General features: G+C 50.8%; 4 non-coding genes across 4 annotated transcripts; 2 read left to right on the plus strand and 2 right to left on the minus strand.

Annotated features, from left to right (window-relative positions):
- Positions 1-1399: 1399 nt before the first annotated feature.
- LOC133234773 (U1 spliceosomal RNA) lies at positions 1400-1563 on the minus strand. The gene has a single exon (XR_009732280.1). It is a non-coding gene; the product is annotated as a U1 spliceosomal RNA (small nuclear RNA).
- A 3754-nt stretch (positions 1564-5317) lies between these two features.
- Positions 5318-5481, plus strand: LOC133234784 (U1 spliceosomal RNA). Its single transcript, XR_009732288.1, has one exon. It is a non-coding gene; the product is annotated as a U1 spliceosomal RNA (small nuclear RNA).
- A 5768-nt stretch (positions 5482-11249) lies between these two features.
- TRNAY-GUA (transfer RNA tyrosine (anticodon GUA)) lies at positions 11250-11339 on the minus strand. Its single transcript is given in 2 exon segments — positions 11250-11285; positions 11303-11339. It is a non-coding gene; the product is annotated as a tRNA-Tyr (tRNA).
- Positions 11340-14209: 2870 nt separating this feature from the next.
- On the plus strand, positions 14210-14374 carry LOC133234830 (U1 spliceosomal RNA). The gene has a single exon (XR_009732327.1). It is a non-coding gene; the product is annotated as a U1 spliceosomal RNA (small nuclear RNA).
- The last annotated feature ends 629 nt before the right edge of the window (positions 14375-15003 follow it).

The following is a 15003-nucleotide window of genomic DNA, read 5'->3' on the forward strand; positions in this document are numbered from 1 at the left end:
TGCTGTCTGGTTGGTCATAACTTTTCTTCCAAGGAGCAAGCGTCTTTCAATTTCATCGCTGCAGTCACCATCTGCAGTGACTTTGGAGCCCCCCAAAATACAGCCTGTCACTGTTTCCATTGTTTCCGCATCTGTTTGCCATGAAGTGATGGGACCAGATGCCAGGATCTTAGTTTTCTGAATGTTTAGTTCCAAGCGAACCTTTTCTCTCCTCTTTCACTATCATCAAGAGGCTCTTTAGTTCTTCTTCGCTTTCTGCCATAAGGGTGGTGTCATCTGCATATCTGAGGTTATTGATACCTCTCTCTTCCTTTCCCGATTTGGAACCAGTCTGTTGTTCCATGTCCAGGTCTAACTGTTGCTTCCTGACCTGCGTATGGCTGACCTCAAGAGGCAGGTCAGGTGGTCTGGTATTCCCATCTCTAAGAATTTTCCAGAGTTCGTTGTGATCCACACAGTCAAAGGCTTTGGCATAGTCAATGAAGCAGAAGTTCTTCCTGGAACTCTTGCTTTTTCCGATGATCCCACGGATGTCGGCAATCTGATCTCTGGTTCCTCTGCCTTTTCTAAATCCACCTTGAAGAGCTGGAAGTTCAGGGTTCACGTACTGCTGAAGCCTGATTTGGAGAATTTTGAGCATTATTTTACTAGCGTGTGAGATGAGTGCACTTCTGCGGTAGTGTGAGCATTCTTTGGCATTGCCTTTCTTTGGGGTTGGAATGCAGACTGACCTCTTCCAGTCCTGTGGCCAGACTGCTGAGTTTTCCACATTCAGCACGTTCACAGCATCTTTTAGGATTATGAAATAGCTCACCTGGAATCCCATCAACTCCACTAGTGAAGGTCCTAAGGCTCACCCACTTGACTTCGCATTCCCGGATCTCTGGCTCTAGTTGAGTGGTCACTGCTGCTGCTGCTGCTGCTGCTGCTGCTGCTGCTGCTGCTGCTAAGTCGCTTCAGGCGTGTCCGACTGTGTGCGACCCCATAGACGGCAGCCCACCAGGCCTCCCTCCTCCCTTGGATTCTCCAGGCAAGAACACTGACTGGAGTGGGTTGCCATTGCCTTCTCTGAGTTGAGTGATCACACCACTTCACTACTTTCTGTGTAACACCTATTATTCAAAGTGTTGGTAAACTTAACAGAGATCCTTTCCCCAAATGGGGAAAGTGACAAGCGTTCATAAGAAGAGTTACTACTGGAAGTACAACTGAGAAGATTCCATGGTTTGAACGATTAAGCACATCACACTCAACTTTCTGTGCATCACCAGTACAAGTAACGAAACACACTGCGTAATGCCGAAGTGATAGAAGCTTTATTAGAAGTACGCAGCAACCGCCGAAAGAGCAGACTACGTAGCCACTATAAGCTCGTCTATTCTTCATAAACCACGTTGATCAGGGGAAAGCGCGAACGCAGTCCCCCACTACCACAAATTATGCAGTCGAGTTTCCCACATTTGGGGAAATCGCAGGGGTCAGCACATCCGGAGTGCAATGGATAAGCCTCGCCCTGGGAAAACCACCTTCGTGATCATGGTATCTCCCCTGCCAGGTAAGTATGAGTTGATGCCCACCCACCGCCCAGCACCCTCGAGCTCGCCCCACTCTGCACGCACGGTCACTTCCCTCGCACCACCTCCGCACACTCAGCTCCTGCTCGTCCCTCGGCCCGGCCTCGCCCACCCGGGGAACAACCTCAGGAACCTCCGCGTGTGCACACGCAGGACACCGAGGCCCGGGAGGAGCGGGACCAGCAGCCTCCGCGCGCCGCTCATCTACATACGCCACGCCCCCATACCGGTTGTGTGACCAACCAATCCCCAACCTAGACAAGTTGCCTTGAGGTTTCTGGGCCCGCAGCGAGAAGACGCGACCTGGAGGGGGAGCCCGGGAAAACAGGAGTTCTGGGCGGCCGGAACCCCGCATTTGAGAGTGAGGGTGTGAGTCGCGGCTCCGTTCTAGTCTCACCTTCCGATTTTGTTTTCACAGCCAGACCGAACTCATCCCCACTGGGCATGGTTATTATGAGGATCTTTCCCTCCCCCGACCCCCGTTAAATATTTAAGTAATAAGATTTCCGCAGTCAATTTAAAAGCGATCGCTTTATTCGTAGTGTCTTCCTGAGTTAGCATCTCCATCAACTACTTCAACACATACCTGCTTCAAGATACACACTAAACCAAGTGAAAGTTAGAGGGAAAAAAAGTCAAGAATCTAACCTTGAAGAAAGTAAACCAGGGCAAGGTACAAACTTCTTCCACTTTGCAAAGAATACAGTGCTTGAGTCAAGTATATAGTACTGGCAAATACAAAGTTTTAAATTTTATTTTGGCCGTTGCCCTGCGATTTGCAGGATCTAAGTTTCCCCACCAGCGACTGAGCCTCTGCTCCCTGCAGCGCAAGCACAGAGTCCTAGCAACTGGACCGTCAGGGAATTCCAAACAATTTTTAGAGAGTAAATGAAACATTTTATATCCCAGCTACTCTGCCCACTTAGAGTCTACCCTTCCCCTGGAATCCCAGTAACTAGGCTGACCGATAGAATGAGGCCCAAGTGATTTTCAGGGGATTGTGAGGCTAGGTCAGCAGAAGCCTTACATCTTCCTCTGTGTCTCTGAGAACCTTGTGTGGCCGACTTGAGCTGTGAATAAGAAGGCTGACAACACTGGGGCTGCCATGTTGCGAGGAAGCTGCTGCTTTAGAACCTGACTCTTCTCCCTCCCTAAGGAGAGAGTAAAGATAGAGGTGCTGCTGCTGCGTGACTTTAGTCGTGTCCGACTCTGTGCGACCCCATAGACGGCAGCCCACCAGGCTTCCCCGGCCCTGGGATTCTCCAGGCAAGAACACTGGAGTGGGTTGCCATTTCCTTCTCCAATGCAGGAAAGTGAAAAGTGAAAGTGCAGTCGCTCAGTCGTGTCCAACTCTTAGAGACCCCATGGACTGCAACCCACCAGGCTCCTCCATCCATGGGATTTTCCAGGCAAAAATACTGGAGTGGGGTGCCATTGCTTTCTCTAAGATAGAGGTAGGCCACCGTAAGTTGGTAGATGGCAGGTCCAAGAAGCATAGGAACTTACTAAGATTGTCTTGGGTGGCTGAAAGAGGAGTAGCTCTCTACCCCTACCTGCCAAATCTTAAAAGTTATAAAAAGGCCTTAACTGGGTTGTCAGGTATACTGTTCAGAGGATCTCAACAACGCCTTACTTCCTCAAGGTTTTTTCCTTGGGATAGCTCCCACTGTGGGAGTAGTAGGCAGAGGGTACATTCCAAGGACAGGGGAATGGTTGCCTGAGTCTAGCTCAAAGACCAGTGGTCACAGCCTACCGATCATCTTCTTCAACAGAAGACCAAAGTTTTGTCTCCAATCTGTTCCTGGTTGGAGAAGTAAGATCCCACAAGCCAAGAGCCATACATGGAAAAGGGACACACTCAGGTTTCAGCCCCAAACTGTGACCCCAGACATTGGGGAAGAGAGAAATCCCTTCCCAAACTGCAGATTTGGATGAAAATAGATGAGTGGTTTTGTTTCAAAGCTCTTAACTTTGGGGGTGGTTTTTTTTTTGGGTGGGGGGTGATATTTTTGTGCAACAATAGAGAAATGGAAGAGGGATACAGAAGTAAGCAAACAAGTAACATGAAGTAGAAGGGGGAAAAGTGGGTTAAGGGATAGAGAAGACACGACGGAGAGCAGGGATTGGGGTGAGGGCTTACAGTGTTTGACAAGGGGGTCAGGGAAAGCCTCTCTGTTTCAGTTTGCTACATACTCCTGCTTCCCTTTGCTTGCTTGTCATTAGCACATGTAACCACCAAAAATCGACAGGCTCAGCCCCTGAGTTTACTTGTTCTGTCCTAAAATCAAAGTCCTAGTCCTAGAATCAAAACCAACTCGTTAGCATTTCCAATTCTTAGTTTTAAATTTATGGGAGTAAATAAGTAATGACTTAACTTTGTGGATCAGAATGAATATGGATGGAATTGTGGCCCTGACCAGGGCCACAATTCTCAGGAAAAGAAAAATGGGTTTCCTAACAGGTGTCTCTTTCATGTCATTGTTACTCACAGGAGAGTATTGTACCTCCCAAGAAAGCTGGGTGGAACAATAGTTGAAAACCAGGGAAGGGAGTTCCCTGGCAGTCCAGTAGGACTCCTCCCTTTTAGGGCAGTGGGTCTGGGTTCAGTCCCTGGTTGGAAAACTAAGATCCCACAAGCCAAGAGGCACAGTCTAGAAACAAACAAAACCACAGAAATATATAGCATATGAGTGGTACATTATCCTACAAGATTTCAAAGCATAGAAAGAGCACAAGCAGAGGGAGAATCTGAAAAGGTATCACAGCAATCATACAGTTGGAGTAACCATAGGTGCAGCATCTCGTGGCTGAAAGGAATCCTAAAGGATCTTTCTATCTAGTTACTGAGCCACCCATTGCTTGCAGATGGATTTTGAAAGACGGGTAGGGTTTGGATGGTGCTTGCACTGCAGGGAGCAGAGGCTCAGTCGCTGGTGGGGAAACTTAGATCCTGCAAATCGCAGGGCAACGGCCAAAATAAAATTTAAAACTTTGTATTTGCCAGTACTATATACTTGACTCAAGCACTGTATTCTTTGCAAAGTGGAAGAAGTTTGTACCTTGCCCTGGTTTACTTTCTTCAAGGTTAGATTCTTGACTTTTTTTCCCTCTAACTTTCACTTGGTTTAGTGTGTATCTTGAAGCAGGTATGTGTTGAAGTAGTTGATGGAGATGCTAACTCAGGAAGACACTACGAATAAAGCGATCGCTTTTAAATTGACTGCGGAAATCTTATTACTTAAATATTTAACGGGGGTCGGGGGAGGGAAAGATCCTCATAATAACCATGCCCAGTGGGGATGAGTTCGGTCTGGCTGTGAAAACAAAATCGGAAGGTGAGACTAGAACGGAGCCGCGACTCACACCCTCACTCTCAAATGCGGGGTTCCGGCCGCCCAGAACTCCTGTTTTCCCGGGCTCCCCCTCCAGGTCGCGTCTTCTCGCTGCGGGCCCAGAAACCTCAAGGCAACTTGTCTAGGTTGGGGATTGGTTGGTCACACAACCGGTATGGGGGCGTGGCGTATGTAGATGAGCGGCGCGCGGAGGCTGCTGGTCCCGCTCCTCCCGGGCCTCGGTGTCCTGCGTGTGCACACGCGGAGGTTCCTGAGGTTGTTCCCCGGGTGGGCGAGGCCGGGCCGAGGGACGAGCAGGAGCTGAGTGTGCGGAGGTGGTGCGAGGGAAGTGACCGTGCGTGCAGAGTGGGGCGAGCTCGAGGGTGCTGGGCGGTGGGTGGGCATCAACTCATACTTACCTGGCAGGGGAGATACCATGATCACGAAGGTGGTTTTCCCAGGGCGAGGCTTATCCATTGCACTCCGGATGTGCTGACCCCTGCGATTTCCCCAAATGTGGGAAACTCGACTGCATAATTTGTGGTAGTGGGGGACTGCGTTCGCGCTTTCCCCTGATCAACGTGGTTTATGAAGAATAGACGAGCTTATAGTGGCTACGTAGTCTGCTCTTTCGGCGGTTGCTGCGTACTTCTAATAAAGCTTCTATCACTTCGGCATTACGCAGTGTGTTTCGTTACTTGTACTGGTGATGCACAGAAAGTTGAGTGTGATGTGCTTAATCGTTCAAACCATGGAATCTTCTCAGTTGTACTTCCAGTAGTAACTCTTCTTATGAACGCTTGTCACTTTCCCCATTTGGGGAAAGGATCTCTGTTAAGTTTACCAACACTTTGAATAATAGGTGTTACACAGAAAGTAGTGAAGTGGTGTGATCACTCAACTCAGAGAAGGCAATGGCAACCCACTCCAGTCAGTGTTCTTGCCTGGAGAATCCAAGGGAGGAGGGAGGCCTGGTGGGCTGCCGTCTATGGGGTCGCACACAGTCGGACACGCCTGAAGCGACTTAGCAGCAGCAGCAGCAGCAGCAGCAGCAGCAGCAGCAGCAGCAGTGACCACTCAACTAGAGCCAGAGATCCGGGAATGCGAAGTCAAGTGGGTGAGCCTTAGGACCTTCACTAGTGGAGTTGATGGGATTCCAGGTGAGCTATTTCATAATCCTAAAAGATGCTGTGAACGTGCTGAATGTGGAAAACTCAGCAGTCTGGCCACAGGACTGGAAGAGGTCAGTCTGCATTCCAACCCCAAAGAAAGGCAATGCCAAAGAATGCTCACACTACCGCAGAAGTGCACTCATCTCACACGCTAGTAAAATAATGCTCAAAATTCTCCAAATCAGGCTTCAGCAGTACGTGAACCCTGAACTTCCAGCTCTTCAAGGTGGATTTAGAAAAGGCAGAGGAACCAGAGATCAGATTGCCGACATCCGTGGGATCATCGGAAAAAGCAAGAGTTCCAGGAAGAACTTCTGCTTCATTGACTATGCCAAAGCCTTTGACTGTGTGGATCACAACGAACTCTGGAAAATTCTTAGAGATGGGAATACCAGACCACCTGACCTGCCTCTTGAGGTCAGCCATACGCAGGTCAGGAAGCAACAGTTAGACCTGGACATGGAACAACAGACTGGTTCCAAATCGGGAAAGGAAGAGAGAGGTATCAATAACCTCAGATATGCAGATGACACCACCCTTATGGCAGAAAGCGAAGAAGAACTAAAGAGCCTCTTGATGATAGTGAAAGAGGAGAGAAAAGGTTCGCTTGGAACTAAACATTCAGAAAACTAAGATCCTGGCATCTGGTCCCATCACTTCATGGCAAACAGATGCGGAAACAATGGAAACAGTGACAGGCTGTATTTTGGGGGGCTCCAAAGTCACTGCAGATGGTGACTGCAGCGATGAAATTGAAAGACGCTTGCTCCTTGGAAGAAAAGTTATGACCAACCAGACAGCATATTAAAAAGCAGAGACATTACTTTGCCAACAAAGGTCCCTCTAGTCAAAGCCATGGTTTTTCCAATAGTCATGTATGGATGTGAGAGTTGGACTATAAAGAAAGCTGAGCACTGAAGAATTTAACTGTGGCGTTGGGGGAGACTCTTGAGAGTCCCTTGGACTGCAAGGAGATCCAACCAGTCCATCCTAAAGAAGATCAGTCCTGAATATTCATTGGAAGGACTGATGCTGAAGCTGAAACTGCAATATTTTGGCCACCTGATGTGAACAACTGACTCATTGGAGAAGACCCTGATGCTGGGAAAGACTGAAGGCGGGAGGAGAAGGGGACGACAGAGGATGAGATGGTTGGGTGGCATCACCGACTCAATGGACACGGAGTTTGAGTAAACTCCGGGAGTTGGACAGGGAGATCTGGCGTGCTGCAGTCCATGGGGTCCCAAAGAGTCAGACACGACTGAGCGACTGAACCGAACTGAACTGAATAGGTGTTAGAGGTTATACTAAGCAGATCAGATGAAGACAAATATAATATCTGTAAAATCACTTACTGTTTCAGTCGTGCCTGACTCTGCGACCACATGGACTGCAGCATGCCAGGCTTACCTGTCCTTCACAGTCTCCCAGGGTTGCTCAAACTCATGTGCATTGAGTCGGTGATGCCATCCAACTAGCTCATCATCCTCTGTCACTGCTTTTCCTCCTGCCTTCAATCTTTCCCAGCATCAGGGTCTTTTCCAATGAGTCAGCTCTTCGCATCAGGTGGCCAAAGTATTGGAGTTTCAGCTTCAGCATCAGTCCTTCCAATGAACACCCAGGACTGATTTCCTTTAGGATGGATTCGTTTGATCTCCTCACAGTCTAAGGGACTCTCTCAAGAGTTTTTTTTATATCACTTATATGTGGAATCTAAAAAAAAGGAAGTCAACTTACTTATAAAACAGAAACAATCACAAACAGAAAACAGGCATCAAGGGGGAGTAGGGAGAAGAGGGGGAGGCAAAAGACAGGGATAAACTAGTAGAATGGGATTAACAGTTATAGAACACTATAAAAAAATAAGATTTTACTACATGGCACATTGAACTATATTCAATATCTTATAATAACTTATAATGGTAAGGAATCTCAACTGTATACCTGAAATTAACACAAGATTGTAAATCAACTAGTTTAATATATAAAAAATGTAAAAAAGAATGTGGAGGGAATTTCCTGGCAGTGCAGTGTTTAGGACTCCAGGATTTCACTGATGGGGCAAGACATCAATCCCCAGTCAAAGAACTAAGATCTTGAAAGCTGTGCAGCCCGAAAACAAAAACAGCAGATTTTTTTACATGTACAAGAGAACCCCCAAAGCAAGATAAATACCCCCAAAAGTGGCTAAGTGCTTCCTTTTATTGGCCCTGGTTCCTTTTGCTGGAGAATGACATTTAGAGACTAAAATCTGGTTCCTCTTGTTGATGAATACTGGTGTGTCACTGGTATTAAGTCCTGTACCTATTTTACTCAATGGATTATGTTCCATTATTATCATTACCTTGATTTGGCAGTGGGACTCCTTTCAAACTGGCTCCTGTGTGCTTGATATGCCCCCAAATCAGTCACTGTACATTTCTTCACTTTTCCAGGTTTGCATGTTCCACTACTAAGAGCCTCACCTTCCGTGGAAGCTGATGTACCCCTTCACCCTCCTGCCCACCATGACTTCGGGTTGCAGCGAGGCTTCCTGTGGAGTGATGGAGAAGGCTATCAAAAGCAATCAGCACACCCAGGCTTAACCAGGCCTGTAGATATCCAGCCTTGGCTGCTCTCCTTCGCCCACCTACCCCAATTCCTGGGCATAAGGGGCTCCTTCCTGGAAGAGGTCAAGGTTCTGTGGACTTCCTGGAGAGGGGGCTGGAGTCCAGAGCGGGGGGCAGAGGGCACGGGTGTCCAGGTTGGACTCTACAAACATTTCAGATCCCACTGGTGTGTGTCCACCACCCAAGATTGCTAGCCCACCCAGCAAAAGTCCTCCAGAGGCACAGCAAGCCACAGTGAAGTGGCCTTCCCTCAGCCCAGTGTGTTGCCACTCCCTGACCAGGCAGCGGGCACCTCTGCCCCTTTGAGGTTGGGGGACAGTGCCTCAGAGCACCCCTGCCAGTTTCTGTGACACCCGGACCAGAATAGTTGGCCATGCTGGTAACCAAAACCCACACCCCTTCCCACTTCCCCAAACCCAGGTCCCCATGGATTCTACACCTCCACATCCCTTCAGGAATAGATCCAACAAAAGCCTAAGGTTCTTTCTTTTGGCCCCATCTGCTGGTCTTTACAGATGGTATCATTCGAGGCTGGGGTCTCTGCATTCGCAGAGCAATGGACCCTTCTGGAAGGGCACTGGTCAGACTGCAGTGGCACAACCCTCTAGGCCCAGGGAGACTCCAAAGACTCCAGGTCAGAGCATGTTAGTTAGCAGTGGGACAATGAGAAGCGCTGAGATGAGAAGTGCTGGGTGACCACAGGAGTTTGCCAGGAGAGGAAGACAAAGCAGAAACACAGTCTCCAGTTTGAGAGGCAGTTCAGTTCAGTTCAGGCACTGTCATGTCTGACTCTTTGCGACCCCATGGACTGCAGCACGCCAGGCTTCCCTTGTCTATCACCAACTCCCGCAGACTACTCAAACTCATGTCCATTGAGCCAGTGATGCCATCCAACCGTCTCATCCTCTGTCTTCCCCTTCTCCTCGCGCCTTCAATCAGAACCAGAACCAAAATATGGCTTGTGGCCTCAAGGGTCAGGGACAGCAGCCCCGGGCCCCTGAGGTTTCAGAGAGCCTCGCTGCCTTCGGTGTTCTGCCGAGAGTCCTCTGAGATGGGCTCCAACTGTAAGCAGTCTCGAGTTTCTCTCCCATAGGAAGGGAGAAAGTACCACTCCCTGCTGTTCTCTGTACCCACACCCAAACCAATCTGTCCCCAAAATAAAGCTGCTCCTTCTTGGTAACAGTCCAGCCCAGTTCCTTCTGGGTGCTCTCTCCACTTCATCCTCTTCTTTCTCCCAATTTAGCCTTAAGGACCCAGCACTAAAGTTAGCCACCTGGTCAGAACCCACAGGCTAGTGGTATGTGCAACTAGGTGAATTTATGTGCCCCTCATGCTAACATCTCCCCACATGCCCCCCATCCCACCCTCCACCCTTCTCCCTGCCATCAGCTCCCGTTGCTCCCGACTCAGGGCTCTCTGAGCTCTTGTCTATACTTCTGCTGTCATCTCTACTTTGGCCACCTGATGCGAAGAGCTGACTCATTGGAAAAGACCCTGATGCTGGGAAAGACTGAGGGCAGGAGGAGAAGGGGACGACAGAGATGAGATGGTTGGATGGCATCATCGACTTGATGGACATGAGTTTGGGTGGACTCCGGGAGTTGGTGATGGACAGGGAGGCCTGGCGTGCTGCGGTTCATGGGGTCGCAAAGAGTCGGACACGACTGAGCGACTGAACTGAACTGATCTCTCCTCCATCAAATGTAGCAGAATGGTGGGGGCGCTTTTCCCACCCTTCTACAGAGTGGGAGCAATCCTTGTTCTTTCCGCAGGAACTTGAACCTTCCAGCGGCTACAGGGATAGGTGCAACGGCCTATGAAAGCTGAGGCTTCCCCGGGGGGCACTTCCGGTCCTCAGACGGACAGGACACCTGAATTAGCCGCGGAATTTCTCATCAAGACTGTCAGGCCCACTGAGAGCCCTGCTGACTTTTGCTCCTGCGGGTGCCTAGGACTAGGGTAGGCAGTGGTTCGGAAGATCTTGGGGTGGCAGCTCTGCCCCGAGAGATGGCTGGGAAAGTTTTCTGTCGCCCCAAGCCCGCACCTGCAGAGACTATATGAAAGGAACAGAGAGGGGGGGGGGGGGGTGGGAGGTTCAAAGACTGTGACTGGGAGAAACAGAGAATGTGACCTTCCTTTGAGGGGAAGAGCTGGAGGCTGAGCCGGCATTGAGGGGTTTTCAGAAAGGGTGCCCTGCTGTCCCTGACTCTGTGATGGCCTGGGTGCTTGTTGGCCGCGCTCCAGGGCTTTTGGAGCGCAGCTGCTGTTTGGTGGGCCTGGGCGCATTGAGCGGGGGCGGGGGCGGGGGTGGGAAAGCGAATAAAAGCGGAGAGGGCGCGGCCGGCGGCAGACCGCGCTGTGGGCCTGCGTGCGGCCTAAGGGCAGGAGACTGCGCAGGCGAGTCCCCAGGCCACGGCCAACGCGGGCCTGTGCGGGTGTCCCTGAAAGGCTTTCCCGCCTCTGGCCAAGAAGGAAGGTCGCTGCGCTGCCGCAGGGCGTCGGGCGGGGCAGAGGCGCCGGGGGCGGGGTGCCTTTCACTGGGGAGCAAAAGCAACCAGCACCTCCTTCGAGCCGGAATCGAACCAGCGACCTAAGGATGACCACACGTGTCGGATCTACAGTCCTCCGCTCTACCAGCTGAGCTATCGAAGGGTGCGCGCCACCAAGTGGCCGGGGACCTTACTTTTTCCGGAAACGATGCACAACCACACTGGGACTCTGGTCGGAAGCCCTTTTGAAGAAATCGGTGCGCGCGCTGCCAGAGTCCGGGTGCGGGTGAGAGGACCAGACAGTCCTGCGGGGTGGCTGCGGCCCGGCCTTTGTGTCGCCCGGCATCGGGGCAGCGAGTTTCAAGATGCCTCGTTTTCTCTCCCCCGTCCCTCTTTCTACAAGTGGGGACCGCGGCCTGAAAGTGAGGAAGAGGGCTAGGGGAGAGGCGTTGGGAAATGGATGGGTGCGTGGGGTGCGGGAGGCCGGGCCGAGGAGAGGGGCACCGCGGAGCCGGCTGCCAACCGCCTAGGCAGCCACCTGGTGCTCTTTAAGTGCCGTCAGTTCAAACTACTCTTTGGGTCAAAATGGTATTATTTGCTGTGGCACGTTGTGCCGCCCTTCAAAGCCAGTATCATCTTGCCTGCATTCTGCAGGTCTCCTATGGATCTCCCTGCTTTCGCTCTGTCACCTTTACAGCCAGAGTGATTTTCTCTCCTTTGCTAGGGGAGTGTGGAAGAGGGGTGGGGGTGGGATGTGGAGGGTTTAGATGAAGCTGCTTCTCTTCTGGAAACTTCTGGTTCACTCAGACTTGAACCCTTACACAGGTCTACACGACCCTCAGTTCTTGTCTCCACGCAGTCACCTCTCTCAGTTTCGGTACCATTCATAAATTTTGTTCTGTATTCAGGACCTTCATGCTCTTCTCCACACACTGGTCTAGCTGACCTTTTGCTAGGGATGCTCTTCCCAGAAGCCCTATGCCCAGCCCCCTCCTCCCTCCAGTCTGCTCACATTGTCACCTTCTCCAGGGAGCCTCCCCTGACTACCGAAATCAACACAGCAACCTGCCTCCTTATAGCAGTTCCCCATCTCCTTTCCTTCCTCGATTTTTTTTTATTTACTTTTTTTGTAGCTCTTAACAACTAAGGTACTAATTAATTTGCCTACGGTGTCTATTGTCAGTTTTCTCCCACCTCCACACCCCTTTCTCTAACTAAAATATGATATATAAAACATTTTGCCTTACACCTGAAACTAACACAACGTTGTAAACAACTATGCTGCTGCTGCTGCTAAGTCGCTTCAGTCGTGTCCGACTCCGTGCGACCCCATAGACGGCAGCCCACCAGGCTCCCCCGTCCCTGGGATTCTCCAGGCAAGAACACCGGAGTGGGTTGCCATTTCCTTCTCCGATGCATGAAAGCGAAAAGTGAAAGTGAAGTCGCTCAGTCGTGTCCGACTCTTAGCGACCCCATCGACTGCAGCCTACCAGGCTCCTCCGTCCATGGGATTTTCCAGGCAAGAGTACTGGAGTGGGGTGCCATTGCCTTCTCCGAAACAACTATATTTCAATTTAAAAAGTTATGAAAAAAAATTCCTGAGAAAGTCTGACACCTTACACAGGCCCCTGTCATCCCTTTTTCTTTCTTTCTCTTTTGTCTGCGCTATGCTGCATTTTAGTTCCCTGGCCAGGGTAACCCGTGCCCCGCCCCCCACATTGAGCGCTCAGAGTCTTAACCACTGAAGCGCCAGAAAGGTCGCTTGACTGCCCTTTGTTAGAGCATTCATTTAAAAGGGCTTGCAATTGTGAAGATGGTTCTCTTACAACCCAGAGCGTCTGTCAAAGACTGGGAGCCATTCCTTTGAAGTGTAAGCAAGAAGGATAGGGCCTCTGTCTCCCACTTTCTGTGCGAGGACCATCCTAACTTCAGTAACTGCCCGCTGACAAACACGTCTGGCCGGCCTCTCTACTGACCAGCTCTGGTTTTCCACTGCTGCCTCTTCTGAGCCCCCTCCCTCTCATCCTCCCTTTAAAACGTTCCGATCCCCTCGCCCATTTCGGAATGGAGCTCGGTCAGCTCTTTCCCCTGCTGTCAGTATTCACTGAATAAAGTTTGCTTTCAACACTTTCTCTACGGTCTGCTGTGTTTCTCTTTGACCGAGTCAGATCGGAAGGACAACTTCCAAAGGACAACTGGGGGGCCGCTCAGTGTCTGCCCGTTGGGGCAACAGGCGGGGGTGGTGGGGGGTGGGATGCGGGGGCAAGGCCCAAGGGCAAGGGCTCCTGACCCCGAGCACCGCGCTCCGGGAGCCCCCGCCTGAGGCGGTGGAGGCGACCGCTCGCGCTCTCACCTGGTTTTCTCTCTGCAATAGGACCCCGGGCTTTCCTTCCAGCATCACTAGGATAGGCTATATATCCCGAAGCACTTTCGTCACTTTTACTTAAAAAGACACCGTGAAGAAACATTACCACGCTTTCCTATTAAGGCGGCTTTATGGCTTAACGTCAACCGGCAAATAGTTCTATTCCTGAAATTTCCAAGACTAGAAGATGAGTTCAGAGAGGGGAGGGCAAAAATGGGCTGATATTTTGCTGAAAGGAAAGTGAGACCAGACCCCAGCCCCGACCCACCCCCTCAACTGCGGAGCACCGTGAGCTGACGTCTTCCCAGGTACCCCCCCCCCACGCCTGGACGCCACTCGCCCACGCACTCCCCTCACGAGACACCTGCGAGTCTCGGGTGGGTTAGTAGGTCCCACGCCCCCGCCTGGAAGACCATGACATCCGGGCATCCCGGCAGGGGGCGTGGTTATGTAGATACGCGGCGCGCGGAGGCTGCTGGTCCCGCTCCTCCCGGGTCTCGGTGTCCTGCGTGTGCACACGCGGAGGTTCCTGAGGTTGTTCCCCGGTTGGGCGAGGCCGGGCCGGGGACGAGCAGGAGCTGAGTGTGCGGAGATGGTGCGAGGGAAGTGACCGTGCGTGCGGAGTGGGGCGAGCTCGAGGGTGTTGGGCGGTGGGTGGGCATCAACTCATACTTATCTGACAGAGGAGATACCATTGTCACGAAGGTGGTTTTCCCTAGGGCAAGATTTATCCATTGCACTCCGGATGTGCTGACCCCTGCGATTTCCCCAAATGTGAGAAACTCGACTGTATAACTTGTGGTAGTTGGGGACTACGTTCGTGCTTTCCTCTGATACATAAGTGTTATAAATAATAAGCTTAAGCGTTTTCAGGTTTATCTTACAGTTTGTGACATTACAATTTTTTTGGAATAATGGGTAATATAAAAATTAGTCTTTACCAACTTTTTTTTAAGACGTTTATTCCTTAGAAATTTGTGAGTGATATCGGTATTATGTTCAGAAACAGATTATTTTGCCAGCAAAGGTCTGTGTAGTTAAGGTTTGTTTTATAGTAGTCATGCTCGGATGTGAGAGTTGGACTGTGGAAAAAAGCTGCGTGCCGGAGAGTTAATGCATTTTAAACTGTACTGTGGGAACTCTTGAAAACCCCTTGGACTGCAAGATCAGTCATGGGTGTTCTTGAAAAGAATGATGCTAAAGCTGAAATTCCAGTATTTTGGCTACCTCATGGGAAAAGTTAACTCATTGGAAAAAATCATAATGCTGGGAGGGGTCGGCGGCGGGATGCTGGGCGGGGACGACAGAGAATGGGATGGCTGGATGGCATCACTGACGCGACAGACTGGCTTTGAGTGAACTCCGGGAGTTGGTGATGGACAGGGAGGCCTGGCGTGCTGCGATTCATGGGGTCGCAGAGAGTCGGACACGACTGAGCGACTGAACTGAACTGTTCTCAGGA

The sequence above is a fragment of the Bos javanicus genome, chromosome 21 (assembly GCF_032452875.1).
Source record: "Bos javanicus breed banteng chromosome 21, ARS-OSU_banteng_1.0, whole genome shotgun sequence".
Lineage (NCBI taxonomy): Eukaryota > Metazoa > Chordata > Mammalia > Artiodactyla > Bovidae > Bos > Bos javanicus.